At 40.3% G+C, this 22,357-nt stretch overlaps 1 non-coding gene across 1 annotated transcript; it reads left to right on the forward strand.

Annotated features, from left to right (window-relative positions):
• Positions 1–19,098: 19,098 nt before the first annotated feature.
• TRNAC-GCA (transfer RNA cysteine (anticodon GCA)) lies at positions 19,099–19,170 on the forward strand. Its single transcript has one exon. It is a non-coding gene; the product is annotated as a tRNA-Cys (tRNA).
• The last annotated feature ends 3,187 nt before the right edge of the window (positions 19,171–22,357 follow it).

Consider the following 22,357-nt stretch of genomic DNA (forward strand, 5'->3'; position numbering starts at 1 on the left):
TTCAAAAATACAATATTAAAGAAAAGAAGAAGAAGAAAAAGAAAAAGAAAAAAACAAAGCCACAAGAATTATTAAAAAACAACAACAACCACACATAGACTATATATGGCGTTTGCTTTAAAAAATAAGATCTTTTTTTTTAAAGTAGTAGTAGGTTGTAGAAATAAAAATTAAAGGAGAAATAGAGGACTTAACAATTTTAAAAAGTTAGGGAAAAAAAAGAAGAAGAGAAAACAACCACACAACAACATCAACAAAAATAAACAAACAAACAAAAACAAAAAAAAAAGAAAAAGAAAAAAAATAATGATTGTAAAAATAATAAAGATATATCTGGCCCTTTCTCTGGTATTGTGGGCAGTGTGGGGTCACTTCCAAGGCAGTTCCCTCTGTTTAACTTCTTCTGTTTGCTGGTCTCTTCAGTGTCTGATTTCCGTCCTGACACAGGGGGGGCGATGGTGGACACTTTTTTTTTTTAGGGTCACTTGTTCAGTCGCTCTGTGGGGAGGGAGGGATGCTGCAAACAAATAACACTGTGTGCAGGCAGTGTCTCAGCCCCACTGGGCCTGCCCCTGCTCACGGCACACAAACCACTCAGGCTCTATGTTGCTCTGCTGGGAACCGTCTGAGGCCGGCCCTAGGCTGCATGCACCCCCCCCCCCCCCTCCGGTCTAAGCCGCTCAGGTTCAGCACTCAGGTAGCCCTCAGAGGTGCAGATTCAGTTGGGACTGCATTTTGTGCCCTTCCCAGGTCTGAGTAGCTCAAGTGTTTGGCGAGCGCAGTAGCTGCGACTTATCGCCTTTCCTGTCTCTGCTGCTCAGTTTTCTGAGTGTACCACTGGTGCCCCTTGTAAGGCAGATGGTGACTGTCCAGAACCCCCAGAAGTCTTAGCAAGGAAGCCTGCTTGCAGTTTGGTAGGTAAAGTCTCTCCAGGGCTGCGATTGCCCCCTTCCAGCCCTTATGGCTCTGGCTGCCTGTCTCCCGCAGGGGATGGTCTGCAGCTGGCTATTTCTGTTCCATCCTTTGTCCTGTGTGCGGTCCTGGTGTTGTCTTATGTTCGAGCTTTTCGTGCAGTAGCTATCCCACAGTCTGGTTTGCTAACCCAAGTTAGTTCGTTCTGGTTACATGCAGGGGGTTCCTGCCCGATTCTTACAAAGCACTGCAGCCCATGCCTCCTGCGCCTCCCTGCCCTGCCCCCACTTGCTAGTGGCGGATGCAGGCTTCTGAGCTGCTTTTCCACTGGGGGAGTTACTGTTGGGTTGGTAATCTGTTGGTTTAAATTATGTATTTATTTTTCCTTCCTGTTATGTTGCCCTCTGTGCTTCCAAGGCTCGCCACAGACTCGTCAGGGAGAGTGTTTCCTGGTGTTTGGAAACCTCTCTTCTTAAGATTCCCTTCCCAGCATGGGGTTCCCTTCCCGGGATGGAGCTCCCTCCCCACCTCCTTTGTCTCTTTTTTCATCTTTTATATTTTTTCCTACCTGTTTTTGGAGACAATGATCTGCTTTTCTGCGTGCCTGATGTCCTCTGCCAGCATTCAGAAGTTGTTTTGTGGAGTTTGGTCAGCATTGAAATGTTCTTTTGATGAATTTGTGAGGGAGAAAGTGGTCTCCCTGTCCTATTCCTCTGCCATCTTAGGACCGCCCCTCTAGAATATTTTTAATCAGTAATGTGTTGTTCATTTCTGTTTGTTTATTCTCTACTTCCTCTAGGTCCTTGTTAAATGTGTTTATTAATTTTTTTTATTTCCTCTATTCTATTTTTGAGGTCTTGGCTCATCTTTATTGTCATTACCCTGAATTCTTTTTCAAGAAGTTTGCCTATTTCTTCTTTGTTTATTTGGTTTTGTGAGTTTCTACCTTGTTCCTTTATTTGCACAGTATTTCTGTCTTTTCATTTTTTTTCTAACTTACTGTGTTTGAAGTAGCCTTTTCCCAGGCTTTATGGCCTTCTTCTTTGTGGTTTTGCCCTGTGTGGGTAAGGTTTGTCCAGTGGTTTGTGTAGGCTTCATGTCGGGAGTGACTTTTGCCTGTGTTCTGGTGGGAAGAGGTGTATTTTTTTTTTTTCCTCTAATGGGCAGTGCTGTGTGCCGTGATATGGTTTGGGATTGTCTGTGGGGATCCTGTCTGCTTGGGCTTGTGTTTTTGTCTTGCTCGTTGTTTGAGTGAGGCATCTTCCAATGGGTGTTGTCCACAGTTGGGTGAAACTGGGTCTTGTATATAGGTGGACACCTTCATGGGAGTTCTCACTATTAACACTCCCTGGAGTTAGTACTTCTCTGGCAGTCTAGGGTGCTGGACTCAATGCTCACACTCCCATGGCTCAGGCTTGATCTTTGGTCAAGTAACCAAGATTTCACAAGTTGTTTTAGAATTTGAGAGAATGAAAACAAACACAAAAACAAGCAAACAAACAAAAAACCAAAATAAATCAAGGAACAAAAGACTAACCCCAGACAAATGGTAAATACAAAATCAGACAAATAATAATTGCACACACACACACACACACACACAAAATCAAAGCAGTCCAAAGAAAAGAAAGTACAAGAAAGTGATGTAGTGAGCAAAGTGAAAGTGAAAAGTGAAAGTGAAGTCACTCAGTCGTGTCCGACTTTTTGTGACCCTGTGGACTGTAGCCTACCAAGCTCCTCTGTCGATGGGATTCTCCAGGCAAGAATACTGGAGTGGGTTGCTGTTTCCTTCTCCAGGGGATCTTCTCGACCCAGGGATCGAACCCAGGTTTCCTGCATTGGAGCCAGATGCTTTAACCTCTGAGCCACCAAAGAAAACCAAAAATGATATTGACTAATTAAAAACAAAACTAACTAAAATGCAAACTAGAAAATAAGTCCTAAACAGAGCACCAATGGGGGAATAAAGCAAAGCAAAGGGAAAAGATTAACAAACATGGGGGAAGAAACAAAAAAAGGAGGAAGAAAAAGAAGAAAAGAAAGAAAAAATAGAAAAGCAAAGTTAAATAGAAGTATACAAAAAGATTTATACATACTAAAGAATAATTATTTATAGCAGGAAAATTACAAAAGTAAAAACAAATTAAAAAGATTTAAAAATTTAATTAAAAAAGAAAAAAAAATTAGAATGAGAGGAAGCCCCCCCCCCCCCCCCCCCCAGAACCACAAAAGGCCAACCTATAGGTAGAAATATATTAAGGAAATGGAAATTGTGATTAAAAAACAAGAGTTCTCAAAAATAGAGTTAATAGTAATAATAAAATAAACAACCACAGTACCAGTGGAGGAAAAAAAGAAGAAATCCAAAAGTAACTATAGAACAAATAAAAATATAATAATAATAATAAACGCTTTATGTTTTTCTCAGATCTCAGCTGTCAGTGTCCTTTCCTTTGCCCCCTCCCCTCCTCCTGGCTGCCAGCTCCCTTGTGTACCTGGGACTGCCAGAGAACCTGGGATCCATGCAGCTGTGCCACCTCTACACCTGGCCCTCAATAGGGGCACACCCAAGTCCTCCAGGGAAGCCCCAGAAGCAAACTCCTGTGGATGATTCACACGCGGAGGTGGAGATAAAAACACAATTGAAATCCAGAGGCAATGTGGCTAAGAAAAAGTATCAAAAACCTTCCCACCAGCTGTACAAGCTGCAGATTAAATCCACAAGATCAACTAGGCAGACTCTGTGTCTATGGAATATATGAAAGGACAATGAAGGTTTCCACAAAAGAAAATGCACCAGCTCTGGCAATTGTGGACATTGGAGGCAAGAACACAGGGAAGTAGGACAAGACTTCCACACAGCCCAATATTGGAGGATACAGAGACCAGCCCATATTGGAGGATATCTGGGAGGTAAGGTAAGTAAGTGAAGTCGCTCAGTCGTGTCCGAACGGATACTTTTCCTTAGCCACATCGCCTCTGGATTTCAATTGTGTTTTTATCTCCACCTCTGCGTGTGAGTCATCCACAGGAGTTTGCTTCTGGGGCTTCCCTGGAGGACTTGGGTGTGCCCCTATTGAGGGCCAGGTGTAGAGGTGGCACAGCTGCATGGATCCCAGGTTCTCTGGCAGTCCCAGGTACACAAGGGAGCTGGCAGCCAGGAGGAGTAGGAAGTATAGCACTATTAGTTTTTTTTCTAGCTTCTGAGAGCTCTGCTCCAGTGGGGTTTGGTGTGAAGGTGGTGTAGCTGCTTGGATTGTGGGGACCCTGGATATACCAAGTGTGCAGGGATGTTGGCTGCCTCAGCTACAGGAGCTATGGTACTATTAGAGTCTGTTTCTATCTTCTGGCAGCTGGCATTCAAAGGGTCTCATTGGCTGGTTCTTTTCTGTTTATTGGCCCTTTCAAGCATTTAAAGGGACACTCCGGCTGGGATCTTCTCTGCTGCTTGCTGTGTTAGGCACTTGAAGGGCCACTCTCTCCAGGGTCTCAGTTGGTCGACTGTCAGCATTGGTGTGTGGAGAGAGGCTACAGTAATGGCTCCAGCCCCTGCATATGACTCAGCAGTATTGCCCTGCCTCCAAGACTATCTGGTTTTCCATCAAATGCATTTCCCACAAGGATCTCCTCCTTCATGTCCCCTTTGGCCATCTCCCCACAGTCAACAGCAGACCCTGCCCTGGGATTGCTTTCCAATCCCTAACCTCCAGCTCCCAGCTGTCATGCATTCCAGGAGACTTGCACCCCTGCCTAGGCTATGTAGGGCTGTTGCAAGGATTGTCTCTGTGTTTCATATACCATTCAGCCCATCTCAGATCAACTGCTGTACTCTCCAACCGTCTCAAATATGCTTCTCCTCTGTCCCAATCAATTGTGTCAATGTCAGGATCTGACATCAGGTCCCCTACCTCCCTGAGTGTAGCTCCAGTTCTGGCCACTCTCCTCTTTTTCCCCTCCTTCCTTCATCCTACCAAGTTTTGTGTGGATCTATACGTCCCTTTCCAGTGGTCTCTGCCTGTTTTCAGCTGGTGTTCTGCGAGGTCTTCTGTGTCTGAAGGTGTATTCCTGATGCATCCATGGAGAGAGATGTACCCCATGTTCACCTATTTCTCTGCCATCTTGTCTCCTCCGTGTTTGGTTCTTGAGGTGGCGTGATTCATTTCTCAAGTTCTTTTTAACATTAAAGCATAGATTTTGGGGGATAAAAATATATATAACATTATTTATCATGATAGGCATTTTCTAATGGCACAGTTCATAAATGTTGAGTATTTTTATTGTGCAACAGGTGTCTAGAACTTTTTTATCTTGTAATGTAGATCTTTGGAACTTGAGCCAGAATATTTGGCTCCTATATCTTGTAGTTAAAAATGTACTAACTTTTACTTTCAATTATGCTTTGAAACATCCTGGAATGTGAAGTCAAGTGGGCCTTAGGAAGCATCACTATGAACAAAGCTAGTGGAAGTGATGGAATTCCAGTTGAGCTATTTCAGATCCTGAAAGACGATGCTGTGAAAGTGCTGCACTCAATATGCAAGCAAATTTGGAAAACTCAGCAGTGGCCACAGGACTGGAAAAGGTCAGTTTTCATTCCAATCCCAAAGAAAGGCAATGCCAAAGAATGCTCAAACTACTGCACAGTTGCACTCATCTCACAAGCTAGTAAAAATTCTGCAAGCCAGGCTTCAGCAATACATGAACTGTGAACTTCCAGATGTTCAAGCTGGTTTTAGAAAAGGCAGAGGAACCAGAGATCAAGTTGCCAACATCCAATGGATCATTGAAGAGGCAAGATAATTCCAGAAAAAAACATCTATTTCTGTCTTATTGACTATGCCAAAGCCTTTGACTGTGTGGATCACAATAAATTGTGGAAAATTCTTCAAGAGATGGGAATACCAGACCACCTGACCTGCCTCTTGAGAAACCTATATGCAGATCAGGAAGCAACAGTTAGAACCAGACATGGAACAACAGACTGGTTCCAAATAGGCAAAGGAGTACGTCAAGGCTGTATATTGTCACTCTGCTTATTTAACTTATATGCAGAGTACATCATGAGAAACGTTGGGCTGGAAGAAGCACAAACTGGAATCAAGATTGCCAGAAGAAATATCAATAACCTCAGATATGCAGATGACACCACCTTTATGGCAGAAAGTGAAGAAGAACTAAAGAGCCTCTTGAAAGTGAAAGAGGAGAGTGAAAAATTTGGCTTAAAGTTCAACATTCAGAAAACGAAGATCATGGCATCTGGTCCCATCACTTCATGGGAAATAGATGGGGAAACAGTGGAAACAGTGTCAGACTTTATTTTGGGGAGCTCCAAAATCACTGCAGATGGTGATAGCAGCCATGAAATTAAGAAACACTTGCTCCTTGGAAGGGAAGTTATGATCAACCTAGACAGCATATTAAAAAGCAGAGGCATTAGTTTGTCAACAAAGGTCCATCTAGTCAAGGCTATGGCTTTTCCAGTGATCATGTATGGATGTGAGAGTTGGACTGTGAAGAAAGCTGAGCACCGAAGAACTGATGCTTTTGACCTGTGGTGTTGGAGAAGACTCTTGAGAGTCCCTTGGAGTGCAAGGAGATCCAACCAGTCCATCCTAAAGGAGACCAGTCCTGGGTGTTCATTGGAAGGACTGATGTTGAAGCTGAAGCTCCAATACTTTGGCCACCTGATGTGAAGAACTGACTGACTGGAAAAGACCCTGATGCTGGGAAAGATTGAGGGCAGGAGGAGAAGGGGATGACAGAGGATGAGATGGCTGGATGGCATCACCGACTCAATGGACATGAGTCTGAGTGAACTCCGGGAGTTGGTGATGGACAGGGAGGCCTGGTGTGCTGCGGTTCATGGGGTTACAAAGAGTTGGACATGACTGAGTGACTGAACTGAACTGAACTGAAAATGAGAGCAAATTCATGTGTGAAGGGAGCAGGCAGTTAGGAATGAAATTGTGCACAAGCTCCAGTGTCCTTGTCTTTTGAAGTGAAATGCTGGCTAAAGAATTAATGATTGGGAAATGCAAAGATTTAGAAAGAATAGCTTTTGGTTTAGGGAACTGATAACAATTTAGATTATAATTCTGCCTCATAGCAGAATCACCAAACTCTCAGTTCCCTGAAAATATAAAGGCCTAACACACATATGTAAATTTTTTTTAGAAAGCAGACCCCATCCAGATGAAAACTTAGGACCACAAGAACATAGACCCTAGACTAGTTTAAACCAGAAAGTTGATGATTCTTGAAACTTCACTTTGATGCCAACCAATCTGAGCTGATCATGCCTTGCTCCTTGAATACTATAAAACTCCCCACTACCCCCTCCAGGGTGGGCCACACAGTCTTGAGGACATTAGCCCAATGTGGACCATTTTGCCTGGCAAAACACTAAAAGCTCTTCTTTTCTGCTTCACTGGTTCCATGTTTCTATTCAGCACTAGTGAACAGAGGATGAATTTCAACAAGAATACAACAAGTCTTTGTAGCCATTGTAACTGAACTCCCATCTTGTGGCAGGTGCTGTTCTGGACCTCATGAAGTATGTGGAATCTCAATAATATGGACAAAAGCCTCAAGGTCAGTGCAGGCCCAACATTTCTTCCTGCAGCATGTCATGTGTATTCAGGGTCTCCTGAGAAACAGAACCAACAGGTTGTATATATGTATGTAAAGAGACTTATGTTAAAGAACTGACTTACATGATTATGGAGGTTGAAAAGTCTCAATATCTGCCATCAACAACCTGGAGACCCAAGTGAGCTGAAGTTTCAGTTTGATTCTAAAGGCAGGAAAAGACTGCTCAAAATAGTAGGGCAGAAGGAGGTCTCTCTTGGTCTTTTTTATTATTATTGAAGTATAGTAGCTTTACAAAATTGTGTTAGTTTCTGATGTACTACATAGTGATTCAAAATTTTTATAGATTATATTCTATTTAAAGTTATATGAAACATTGCTATATCCCTATGGTGTACATTATACACTTATAGCTTATTTATTTTATACCTGGTAGTTTGTGCCTTTTTATTCCCTTCCCTCTCCTACTGGTAACCACTAGTTTGTTCTCTGTATCTGTGAGTCTGTTTATGTTTTGTTATATTTCTTCATTTGTTTGACTCTTTAGATTTCACTTTTAAGTGGTAACATATAATGTTTGTCTTTATCTGATTTAATTTATTTAGCATAATAGCCTCCATATCTATCCATGTTGATGCAAATGTCATTGTTTTATTATTTTTGCTATGGCTGAGTGATATTCCATTGTGTGTATACATTAGGTTGGCCAAAAAGTTCGTTTTGGTTTTTCCATCACATTTTATAGAAAAACCCAAATGAACTTTTTGACTAACCCTGTAGGTAGGTAGGTAGATAGATAAAGATATATGGGTACATATCTTTGTTCATTCACCCGTTGATGGACACTTAGGTTGTTTCTGTGTCTTGGATATTGTAAATAGTGCTGCTAGGAACATGGTGGTGCACCTATATTTTTTAGTCAGAGTTTGTCCAAATATATGCCCAGGAGGGAGATTGTAGGATGATGTGGTAGTTTTTTTTTTTTTTTTTAAGGTAGTTCTATTATTGAGGAATCTTCATATTGTTCCACCAATTTATACTCTCACAAACAGTGCATGAGGGTTTCCTTTTCTCCATAACTTTCTAACATTTGTTATTTGTGGTCTTTTTTTATTGACTTGATCACACTGTGGTTATCACTCAAGGTTTCCAACATGACATTGAAGACCATGGACAAATTTAACAGCTATGTGATATTGGACAAGTTATTTAACTTCTTTGTGCCTCAGTTTCCTCATTGTAAAGATGATAATTGCTCCTCTTTCTTTGGGTTGTCTCAAGGATTAAATTAATCAGTATTTGTAAAGGACTTAGAAGGGTGCATGGCAAGCTGTAAGTACAGCAGGTGTTACATGCAATTTTAACATATCTCTGAAGCTCCATGTTTATTTTGATGTGCAGTACAAATAAATGTAATTGACATGACTTCAAGGCTATATTTGCTTAGTATGAGGTTAAATAAAAAGCAGTAAGTTGATATCGAGACAAATATTAAGTAAATACTAATATACGAGTTACAGGAAAATCGTGAAAAATATGAGACAGACAGTGAAAAGTGCATGATTCCGTTCAGTTCAGTTGCTCAGTCATGTCCGACTCTTTGCAACCCCATGAACTGCAGCACGCCAGGCCTCCCTGTCCATCACAAATTCCCGGAGTTCACTCAAACTCACGTCCATTGAGTCGGTGATGCCATCCAGCCACCTCATCCTCTGTCATCTCCTTCTCCTCCTGCCTCCAATCCCTCCCAGCATCAGAGTCTTTTCCAATGAGTCAACTCTTCGTATGAGGTGGCCAAAGTACTGGAGTTTCAGCTTTAGCATTATTCCTTCCAAAGAACACCCAGGACTGATCTCCTTTAGAATGGACTGGTTGGATCTCCTTAGGTTTTGTAAATACCATGAATGAAAAAAAAAAAAAAAGATCATATTTATGGAGACCAACCAACCCCAGCCTGGGTTTCTGAGAGGTTTCCTGGGATGCAGGACTTTCAGTACTAAAACCAGAAGAATCCCCAGGAAACCAAGATATTTGCATTGAATATTGCTTTCTGTAGTATACTCCTTTTGACAGTATTGATTTTTCCAATCCATGAACATGGCATATCTTTCCACCTATTTGTGTCTTTGTTGATTTCTTTCATCAGTATCTTATGGTTTTCAGAGTACAGATCTTTTGTCTCCTTACGTAGGTTTATTCCTAGGTATTTTATTCTTTTTGATGTGATGGTGAATGGAATTGTTTCTCGGATTTTCCTTTCTGGTTTTTCATTGTTAGTGTATAGAAATGCAACAGATTTCTGTGTATTAATATTATAGCCTGAAACTTTACCAAATTCATTGATAAGCTCTAGTAGTTTTCTGGTAGCATCTTTAGGACCTTCAATTTATAGTATCATGTCATCTGCAAACAGTGATAGTTTAATTTCTTTTCCAGCTGGATTCCTTTTATTTTTATTCTCTGATGCAATAGCAAGGACTTCCAAAACTGTATTGAATAAAAGTAGTGAGACTGGACATCCTTGTCTTGTTCCTGATCTTAGAAAAATATGCTTTCAGTTTTTCACCATTGAGTATGATGTTAGTTACAGGTGGTCATATATAGCCTTTATTATATTGGGATATGTTCCTCTATGCTCACTTTCTAGAAAGTTTTTATTATAAGTGGGTGCTGAATTTTGTAAAAAGTTTTTTCTGCATCTACTGAAATGACCATATGGATTCTCTTCAATTTGTTGATGCAGTATATCACACTGATGATTTACTGATATTAAAAAATCCTTACATCCTTGGGATAAATCCTACTTGATCATGGTGTGTTGTCCTTTTAATGTATTGTTGGATTCAGTATTTTTTGAAGATTTTCACATCTATGTTTATCAGTGATATTAGCCTGTAATTTTCTTTTTTGGTTGGTATATTTGTCTGCTTTTGGTATTAGGATGGTGGTGACCTCATAGAAAGAGTTTTGGAATTTTCCTTCTTCTGCAACTTTTGGGGAACAGTTTCAGGAGGATAGGTGTTAGCTTTTCTCTAAATATTTGATAGGGTTCACCTGTCAAGCTGTATGGTCCTGGGCTTCTGTTTGTTGGGAGTTTTAAAATCACAGATTCAATTTCAGTGCTTGTGATTGCTGTTTATATTTTCTTTTTCTTCCTGGTTCAGTCTTGGGAGGCTAGAAGCTGTATCTTTCTAACAATTTGTCCCTTTTCCCCAGATTGTTCATTGTATTGACATACAGCTGTTAGTAGTACACTCTTATGATCCTCAGTATTTCTGCAGTGTCATCTGTAGTTTCTCCTTCTTCATTTCTAACTTTACTGATTTGCGTCCTCTCCCTTGTTTTCTTGATGAGTCTGGCTAAAGGTCTATCAATTTTATCTTTTCAAAGAACCAGCTTTTAGTTTCATTGATCTTTGATACTGCTTTCTTTATCTCTATTTTATTTATTTCTGCTCTGATCCTTATGATCCATTTCTTTCTAACTTTAAGGTTTGTACTTCTTTCTCTAGTTGTTTTAGCTGTAAGTTTAGGTTGGTTAAATTTTTTTGTTGTTTATGGATGTAAGATTGTATTGCTGTAAACGTCCCTCTTAGAACTGCTTTTGTTCTTATGTTGCATCCCATAAATTTTGGTTCACTTTTCTTTCATTTTCATTTGTCTCTAGGTTTTTAAAAAAATTTCCTCTTTGATTTCTTCAGTGATCTTTTGGTTGTTTAATAGCGTATTGTTTGCCCTCCACATGTTTCTGTTTTAATAGTTTTTTTCCTTTAGTTTATTTCTAATCTCTTAGTGTTGTGATAAAAAAAAGATGCTTGATATGATTTCAATTTTCTTAAATTTACCAAGGTTCACCTTGTGGTTCAGCATGTGGTCTATCCTGAAGAATGTTTTGTGTGTACTTGAGAAGAATTCCATCTGCCGCTTTTGGATGGAATGCTCTATAAATATTAGTTCAGTTCAGTTCATTTCAGTCACTCAGTCGTGTCTGACTCTTTGTGACCCCATGCACTGCAGCATGCCAGGCCTCCCTGTCCATTACCAACTCCCAGAGTTTACTCAAACTCATGTCCATTGAGCAGGTGATGCCATCCAGCCATCTCATCCTCTATTGTCCCCTTCTCCTTCCACCTTCAATCTATCCCAGCATCAGGGTCTTTTCAAATGAGTCAGTTCTTCCCATCAGGCGGCCAAACTATTGGAGTTTCAGCTTCGGCATTTGTTCTTAAGTCGATTTGATCAAATGTGTCATTTAGGGCCTATAGTGAAAGTGAAGTCACTCAGTCATGTCCGACTCTTAGCGACCCTATGGACTGCAGCCCACCAGGCTCCTCCATCCATGGGATTTTCCAGGCAAGAGTATTGGAGTAGGTTGCGACTGCCTTCTCTATCTCAATCATGAAGCTGTCATAATTACTGGGCAAGGGAAATTTTGATGACACATTTAGGGGTACATTAAAAATAAAATTGGTATCACTGTTAGAACATGTGAAGATGATCTTTCCCAGGAACTGAAATTAAAATTTTTACAAGAAGCCAAAATCCTCAAGCAATATAATCATACCAATATTGCAAAATTCATAGAAGTTAGCACACAAATACAGCCTATCTACAAGATGGCAAATCTCAGGTAAAAATTGTATACACAGGGACCTTGCTGCAAGAAACTGCCTGGAGGTGAAAATAATGTTCTGAAAACCAGTGACTTTGGAATGTCTCGTCAAGAGGATGGTTCCTTATTAATCTTCTGTCTGGATGATCGGTCCATTGACGAATGTGAGATGTTAAAGTCCCCCATTATTATTGTGTTAGTGTCCATTTCTCCCTTTATGGTTGTTAGTATTTGCCTTACATACTAAAATGCTCCTATGTTGGATGCATACATATTTACAATTCTCATATGTTCTTCTTACATTGATTCCTTGGTCTTTATGCAGTGTCGCTCTTTGTCTCTTCCACTTTTTTAAAAGTCTTGTTGTCTGACAGAAATATTGCTACTACAGCTTTTATTTGACTTCCTTTTGTGTGGAATAACTTTTCCAACCTCTCACTTTCATTCTGTATTTATCCCTAGATCTGAGGTGAGTCTCTTGTAGACAGCATATATATGGATCTTTATATATTATATATATATGTGTGTGTGTGTGTGTATACATTTGTATCCATTGAGCCAGTCTATGTCTTTTGGCTGGTGCATTTAATCCATTTACATTTAAGGTAATTATTGACATGTATGCCTCTAAGAGGTGGGAGTACCAGACCACCTGACCTGCCTCTTGGGAAACCTATATGCAGGTCAGGAAGCAACAGTTAGAACTGGACATGGAACAACAGACTGGTTCCAAATAGGAAAAGGAGTATGTCAAAGCTGTATATTGTCACCCTGCTTATTTAACTTCTATGCAGAGTACATCATAAGAAACGCTGGGCTGGAAGAAGCACAAGATGGAATCAAGATTGCCGGGAGAAATAACCTCAGATATGCAGATGACACCACCCTTACGGCAGAAAGTGAAGAGGAACTAAAAAGCCTCTTGATGAAAATGAAAGAGGAGAGTTAAAAAGTTGGCTTAAAGCTCAACATTCAGAAAACTAAGATCATGGCATCTGGTCCCATCACTTCATGGCAAATAGATGGGGAAACAGTGGAAACAGTGTCAGACTTTATTTTTGGGGGCTCCAAAATCACTGCAGATGGTGATAGCAGCCATGAAATTAAAAGACGCTTACTCCTTGGAAGGAAAGTTGTGACCAACCTAGATAGCATATTCAAAAGCAGAGACATTACTTTGCCAACAAAGGTCCATCTAGTCAAGGCTATGGTTTTTCCAGTAGTCATGTATGGATGTGAGAGTTGGACTATGAAGAAAGCTGAGAGCAGAAGAATTGATGTTTTTGAACTGTGGTGTTGGAGAAGACTCTTGAGAGTCCCTTGGACTGCAAGGAGATCCAACTAGTCCATTCTAAAGGAGATCAGTCCTGGGTATTCTTTGGAAGAAATGATGCTAAAGCTGAAACTCCAGTACTTTGGTCACCTCATGCGAAGAGGTGACTCATTGAAAAAGATTCTAATGCTGGGAGGGATTGGGGGCAGGAGGAGAAGGGGACAACAAAGGATGAGATGGCTGGATGGCATCACCAACTCGATGGACGTGTGTTTGAATGAACTTTAGGAGTTGGTGATGGACAGGGAGGCCTGGCGTGCTGCAATTCATGGGGTCTCAAAGAGTTGGACAGGACTGAACGACTGAACTGAACTGATGCCTCTATTACCATTTTCTTAGCTGTTTGGGTTTGTTTTTGCAGGTCTTTTCCTTCTCTTGTGTTTCCTGCCTAGAGAAATTCCTTTCAGTTCAGTTCAGTCACTCAGTTGTGTCCAACTCTTTGCGACCCCATGGACTGCAGCCCACCAACTTCCCTGTTCATCACCAACTCCTGGAGCTTACTCAAACTCATGTCCATAAAGTTTGTGATGCCTTCCAACCATCTCATCCTTTGTTGCCCTCTTCTCCTCCTGCCTTCAATCTTTCCCAGCATCAGGGTCTTTTCCTTTAGCATTTGTTTCTAAAGTTGTTTTGGTAGTGCTGAATTCTCTTAAAATGTTTTTATCTGTAAAGCTTTTGATTTCTCCAACAAATCTGAATGACAGCCTCACTGGGTAGTGTATTCTTGGTTGTAGGTTCTTCCCTTCCATCACTTAAATATATCATGCCACTCCTTCCTGGCCTTTAGAATTTCTGTTGAGAAATCCACTGACAACCTTGTAGGAGTTCCCTTGTATGTTATTGGTTATTTTTCCCTATTGCTCTTAGTATTTTATATTTGTTTCTAATTTCTGTCTGTTTGATTACTATGTGTCTCAGCATGTTCTTCTTTGGGTGTATCCTGCCTGAAACTTTCTGTGCTTCCTGGACTTGGTTGACTATCCCCTTTCCTATGTTAGGGAAGGCTTCAGCTATGATCTTTTCCAATATTTTCTCAAGTCTTTTCTCTCTTCTTCTTCTGGGACTCCTATCGTGCAAATGTTAGTATGTTTACTATTGTACCAGAGGTCTCATAGACTATCTTCATTTTTTCTCAATTCTTTTTTACTATATTCTGTTCTGTGACAATGATTTCCTGCATTCTGTCTTCCAGGTCACTTATTGATTCTTCTGCCTCTGTTATTCTGTTATTGATTTCTTCTAGTGTATTGTTCATTTCAGTTACTGTATTGTTCATCTCTGTTTCTTTGTTCTTTAGTTTTTGGTCTTAAACATTTTCTGTATCTTCTCAATGTTTGCCTACATTCTTTTCCCAAAATCCTTGATCATATTCACTATCTTTATTCTGAATTCTTTTCCTGAAAGGTTGCCTATCTATACTCCATTTAGTTGTTTTTCTGGGGTTTTATCTTTTTCCTTCATCTGAGACATAATCCTCTGCATTTTCATTTTTTTAACTTTCTGTGAGTGTGGTTTTAGTTCTGGAGGCTGCAGGATTGTATTCTTCTAGTATCTGCCATCTGATCTCTGTTGGATGATACTATCTAACAGGCTTTTGTAAGCTTCTTGATGGGAGTGATTGGTGGTGGGTAGAACTGGGTCTTGCTCTGGTGGGCAGGGACATGCTCAGTAAAACTTTAGTCTGTTTGTCTGCTGATGCACGGGGCTGTGCTCCCTCCCTATTGTTTGGCCTGTGGTGACCTAGCCTTGGAGTCTACAGGCTGTCTGGTAGGATTAATGGCAATGATCTCCAGCAAGGTTCATTCCAGTGGGTACTTCCAAGGGCTGCTGCTGCCAGTGGCCTTGTCCATGCACTGGGCCACTACCACCCTACACCTCTGCAGGAGACCCTCCAACAATGGCAGGTAGGTCTGGTTCTTTCTCCTGTGGGGTCACTACTCCTTTCCCCTGGGTCCTGGTATACATAAGATTTTGTGTGTGCCCTCCAAGAGTGGAACGTCTGTTCCCCTGGTCCTGATTGCAAATCAAATCCTGCTGGCCTTTAACAGCAGATTCCCTAGGAATTCCTAGACTCTTTGCTGGCTTGCTAGGCTGGGAAGACAGATGGCTCAGAACCTTCACAACAATAAGAGATTACCTGCAGTTATAATTGTCCTCCAATTTGTAGGTCACTCACCTGGCAGGTATCTGATTTTATCATAATTTCACCCCTCCTACTGTCTCATAGAAGCTTATTCTTTGTCTTCGGGCATGTGGTATCTTTTTTTGGGGTGGGTTCCAGGATCTTCCTGTCAATGGTTGCTCAACAGTCAGTTGTGATTTCAGTGGTCTTGTAGGAAGGGCAGAGGGCACATACTTTTACTCCATTATCTTGAACCAATTTGGAGCCTTATTTCTCTTCAACAAATGATCTTTTGGAATTGGCAATATTCCAAGTTTCTGTTATGTTATATTATACAAGAGTGTATGTCCTTGACCATTGGTTTTTGTTTGAGTAAAACCATCTTACACTTATATCTTAGAAAAGTTATCTCACCCAAATCATATTTACACATATTTTTTCCAGAATCAGTTTAACGCAACAAATATCTATTGAATACCAGCCATGAGCTCAGTTCTATGAAGTCAGAAGAGGAATGAAGATCTCAGTTGCTGGAAACCATGACTGTGGATGCATGATAGGAATCAAATTATCACATAATACTGATGATGCCACTTGTGGGAAATCTGATGATTTTTACCTGGAGCTGAGGTTCACTTTTTATGGGATATAGGAGACAGGCTTGTGGTATGGAAAGTCTAAAAGAGTTTCTAGGCTCAGAGAACCTAATTCTCAGGATTCATGTCATTGCTTATAATGAAATTCTAAGACTTGTGATGCCCAGATTTTCCAGGCAGCATTCTCTCTAATTATATTAATAGCTCCCTTGAGTCCTTGCAGGTTTTAGAAAGATAATGTTGAAAGAGAAAAATAGATTATAAAAACAAGTCCACTTCACTGGTGTTATAATTCAGGGACAGAGTTGCTTTAGCTCAGGGATAGAGCATTTGACTACAGATCAAGAGGTCCCTGGTTCAAATCCAGGTGCCCATGAATATTCTTCTTGATTTAGAAAAATATGGATTGATTTTGATTTTTATCTTCTGTAGTTCATGACTTGTTCAATAGTGTCCCTTGTGTGTATGCCAGATGGCAGACTAGGTTCTTTATATTAACTTCTTCCATCTCTCACCAAAATTTTAGAAGACACGTTATATCAGTTTTGCACAAGGAGTCTGAGACTTGGAGATACTACAAAGCACAGGTTCAGGATTTGAACTCTGAACATAGTTCTCAAAGATTTTATTCTACTCTACATACTGTTTTCTTTCTGTTAAATTCTTTGCCACAAAACCCCACCTAGCAATGCTCCCAAGATGCTAGGACTGTCCATAGACTTTTAGAACATTTTGGCTGCAGGGCAAACCCAGTAACTTAATGTTGGTACCCACACTTTGCAATGTCCTGGGGACAGTCAGGGAATATTGTCCTTTTCCACAAAACACTGCTGAGGATAAACATGAACTGGCCTAAAGTTTAGGAGATGGCACTCTTTTCTTGCTCTAAAGCTTGTGGATTTTCTACTACCTTTCTACCTCAAGTTCATTTCTTGCAGCAAGCACCCACCATGGGTGCTTACATTTCAGACCCAGGCTGGGGTCAGAGGTCGTGCCTTGGTTTAGATTTAACTCCTGCCTACAGCACAGGAACTGCTGCATAGTAAAATCAGTTTGAATGGCATACACTAAGAACCTACTATGTGCCAAAATTATGCAAGATGTGAACCCAGAAGTGAATGAGACATAGCCTCTGGACTCAGCGTGCTCTCAGCTAGGAAGCAAACCTGTGAAACTTCACTGTCACTTTTCACTTTCATGCATTGGCGAAGAAAATGGCAACCCATTCTAGTGTTCTTGCCTGGAGAATCCCAGGGATGGGGGAGCCTGGTGGGCTGCCGTCTATGGGGTCGCACAGAGTCGGACATGACCGAAGTGACTTAGCAGCAGTACTGAGCTGAGCCAGCTTCAATAACACAGAGGGGGCAGTAACTACCTTTGTCCAGAGGAAAGAGGATACAGGAGGCTTCCTAGAGGAGCTGATGGTAAGGCAGCATCTCAAGAAGAACAATATCTTATCAGAGGGAGAGTGGAGTAGAGGCAAGAGTATGGGGAGTGGCAGAGGCTAGAGCCAGATGGATGCAGTTGGAGGCAAATGGAGCACAACATGTGACATGGGGAGTGTCAGAAGAGGAGGCTTAAACTGTGAGAGCAGACAGGGATAACAATGTAGGAAATCTATGTTGTGCTAAGAGGTTTGAAATTTATCACGAAGGTCTTTAAACAGGAGTGGCCTAAATACACCTGGGTTTCAAACAACTCCCTTGGGAGCCATAGGGGATGGATTTGAGGAGTGGAGGCTGGGAAGCCATTTAAGAAGTGGTGTCACTGTGCTCAGGGGTGAGGATGGACATATGTGATGTCAAAGATAAATTAACAGTACCCAGTGATTAACTGGAACTGAGGAAGAGAGCTTGAAAGAATCCCAGAATTCTTTTAGATATTTTGGCTGAATGACTGAGTATACAGAGGTGTCACCAACCAAGACAGGGCAGAGGCTGATCAGATGGTTAAATAAGCAGACCCAGCACCCAGCTCTGAGCCCACACTGAAATCCTAGCCCCATCACCCCTCAGCTGTGTGGTCACTTTGTGCCTCAGTTTTCTCAATTGCAAATTCTGTATGGTAACAATAATATTTGTTTTGTGGGATTTTAAAGTGATGATTCATTTGGAAGTTATGGCTAGAACTTTTAGTACCATTCTTGAGACATAGAAAGTGTTTAGTAAATACAGACTATTATTGTTATAACAAAGCAAAATAAGAGGAGATGCAGATTTGGGCAGAAAGATAAGTTTAGTTTGGGGCATACTGGGTTTGCAATATGAGGTTTCTGTAAAACCACAGATTGGAGAGATTGGGAAGGACATCTGCAGCCCTCAGAGAAATGTGAGCTGGAGCTCTGGGAACTGTGAGCTCCTTAGCTTCAGAGCAGTCTCAACAGGGAGAGAATTTGCTGCATTGTCAGAGATTCCCTTGATCTTTCTTCTCATCCGGGAGACACATAAGATTTAAGATTGTCAGACTGAAACTCAAAGAACTAGAAATCAGTGGTGAAGTTTTGACTTTTTAACTGTTTTTCCCAGTTGTAAAATGGGAGGGTTCACTTGAATGAGATTCCCTTGAAAATCTGATGACATCATGCACCATATACAATACATGCATAATGTACAACATTTGCCTGTAATGCAGTGTTTAACACGAGCCTCTGAAGTCCAGTTGTGGGTATCCAGTTAAGATCCCCTCTATGTCCATGATATTTAGAATACTCATCAATGTGCTCAGAGATTTATGGGCAGTAGCACACATATTTAAATACTGGCCATTAGACTGAGAATATAGCACTTTTCACACTGGAAAAAGCAAGAACTGGTGTGGCTTGAAGAGAATCAGGAATAAAGTTAAATCCAGGAGGAATGTCAGCCATAAAGGCATTTAGGAGTATGATGTAACTCATAAAAGTTGAATAAGTACTTGTAGGGGTCACACTATCACCAGGGGGTATAGCTCAGTGGAAGAGCATTTGACTGCAGATCAAGAGGTCCCTGGTTCAAATCCAGGTGCCCACTATTCACTTTTGCTCTTCCTGGCAGCGTTATTAAAAGGTTGGATCTAAGGTGAGGGAAGCAAGGTGCCTAAGGCTCAAAATTTAAGAAGGCAGTAACTGGAAGGCAGATTCATGGAGGCACCTTGGCTTATTAATTTCCTCACAGTAGAACTAAATGTTCATATAAACACACCTTGTCTGCACCAGAGACACACATGCACACTCAGAGACACATTCATACACACGCCCACACCCTATGTCCCCCAACTACACACGCACGCACACACATACACCAAAAGACTAAAGCACATACTGCAAACATTGCTCACAATGTCCTATATATTGTCCACAATTGTCCTATACATTGCTTCCTGTCTTATATATTCAAGTTTTATTACCAGAACTTCCTTTCTTTCCTCCTACAAACTGCTTATCTTTTAGTAATTATAGATTTATAGAAGAGTTGAAAAGATAATATAGAGAGGTTCCTCATACCCTTTACTCAACATTCCCTAACGTTGATGGCTTATGTAACCGTGGCACATTTCTCAAAATTATAAAATAAACATCAGTGCAGCACTATTAACCAAACCATAGACTTCATCAATTTTTCCATCAGTGTCTTTTTTCTGTTCAAGCATTCAATCCAGGATTCCACATTGCATTTAGCTGTAATGTCTTCTTAGTCTCTATCAATCACCAATAGTTGATCAGCCTTTCCTTTTTTTTTTTTTAATGGTTGAAGTATAGTTGATTTACAATGTTGTGTTAATTTATGATGTATGGCAAAATGATTCAGTTATACATGTATATATATCCTTATTCATATTCTTTTTCATTATGGTTTATCAGAGGACACTGAATATAGTTCCCTGTGTATAAAGTACATCTTGTTGTTTATCCATTTTCTCTCTCTCTCTCTCTATATATATATACACATATATATTCTATATAGCATATAAAATATATATATTCCATATAATAGTTTGCATTTGTTAACCCCAAACTCCCAGTCCATCCCTCCCCTAACCCCTTCCCTATTTGGATGTGAACATAGGGGTGCATATACCTTTTTAAATTAGAGTTTTGTCCAGATATATGCCTGGGGTCGTGTGGTAGCTCTATTTTTAGTTTTTTGAGAAACCTCTATACTGTTCTCCATAATGGCTACATCAGCTTACATTCTCACCAACAGTGTAGGAGGGTTCCCTTTTCTCTCTCTGTGGGTTTTTTGTACACCTTAAACTTTTAAAAATTCCTGGCCAGATATTTTGTAGAATACCTCTCACTTTGGGTTTGTCTGATGTTTTCTCATCATTAGACTGGGGTTATGTACTTTGTGAAAGAAGATCACAAAGATGTTGTGTCCTTTTAGTCACACCTTACTAGGGCCAGAAGAAAAACGCTGCAGCAATTTACTGCTAGTGAGAGACACAAAACAGAACAAAGCTCATTGCTTGGTGTACCTCTTTGGGTTTTGGTGGCAGTACATTTGAGTTTGTTTCTCTGGTATATTTATTAGAAAAAGATAACCCATAAGATTGTCAGGGTTTTTTTTTTTTTTAATTTGTTTGTTTTTGTAGATCCCAAGGCAAGAAAAGAGTCCACACTCAGCTATGATGAGCAGTAAAGATTTGTATCTTTTTCCTGAAAGTCCTGATGCAAGTCTCGTGGCCTCTGCCCCTCTTGTAACTATGTCATCTAGCAAAATGTGGTCCCTAGCATCACCACACTAGTTCATAGCTGCCTTAGCTCAGGAATGACATACATCACTTCTGCTCACAGTTCACCAGACAGAACTAGTCATGTGGTCCCAAACTTCGTTGTACTGGAGGTTGGGAAAGGTAAGAAAGCATTTGGAAACTAGGTGAGTATGCATTATTATTATTATTTTTTTTTGCCATAACCCATCTTATCTATTCCGACATGTAAACTTATATAGTATGTACTGTGCTCAGCGGTATCCAACTCTTTGTGACCCTCTGAACTGTAACCCAGCAGGCTCCTTTGTCATTGGGATTTTTCAGGCAAAAATATTGGAGTGGGTTGCCATTTCCTCCTTCAGGGGATCTTCATGACCCATGGATCGAACCCATGGATTGAACCGATGTCTCCTGCGTCTACTGCATTGTAGGAGGATTCTTTACTACTGAGCCATTGGAGAAGCCCCTATGGGCACTTAGTTAGTGATTATTTTTTCTGATTCTTCTTGTCAAGTGACGTGCAAAGCCCTGGCCCACAGGAGGGGCTCAGAAAGTATTTGGTGAATAGCAGGTATGGTGAATTTAGTGAATTAATAAATAAATGAAGCAAGATATATTAATATACAGAAAGTATATTTGTAAATCATTTGGAAACTATTTTTTATTATAAGACAAGAGTTATAACTCTCACATTAAAAACTACTTATTTCCTTTAGAAAGATGGTAACGATGACCCTATATGTGAGACATCAAAAGAGACACAGATGTAAAGAATAGACTTTTGGACTTGGTCGGAGAAGGAAAGGGTGGGATGATTTGAGAGAATAGCATTGAAATATATGTATTACCATATGTGAAACAGATCATCAGTCCAGGATCAATGCATGAGACAGGATGTTCAGGGCTGGTGTGCTGGGATTACCCTGAGGGATGGGATAGGGAGGGAGGTGGGAGGGGGTTCAGGATGGAGAACACATGTATATCCATGGTTGATTCATGTCAGTGTATGGCAAAAACCACTACAATATTGTAAAGTAATTAGCCTCCAATTAAAATAAATAAATTTTTAAAAATGAAAAAATTCCTGCTTTTCTAAATAATTTCTTAAAAGATTAAACCTTTTATTGAAAAAGACAATATTGTCTGTGCCCATCATGAAAAAAAAATAATTATTACCGGTTTGCTTTATGCTGATAAATAAATATTTACTATGCTACTTTCCTTTCTAAAACTGTCCACATGACCTTCAGCCATTGTAAAATCAAAACATGTTTATTATATAAAACTTTAAACATATATAAAATAATATAGGAGGGAATAAAATTTGATTGGCTTTTCACCACTGTCTTTTTAAAAAACTGTTGTCTTTTTTACATGTGATTGTGTTTGTACTATAAGCATGTTTTATGTGTGAATGCATATTAATATTTATTTTTTAAAATGCATAAGATATATCTTAGGCAGCATCTCAGATCTTTTTGGCCTTGACCATTTCTGAGGGTCCTG

The sequence above is a fragment of the Budorcas taxicolor genome, chromosome 1 (assembly GCF_023091745.1).
Source record: "Budorcas taxicolor isolate Tak-1 chromosome 1, Takin1.1, whole genome shotgun sequence".
NCBI lineage: Eukaryota > Metazoa > Chordata > Mammalia > Artiodactyla > Bovidae > Budorcas > Budorcas taxicolor.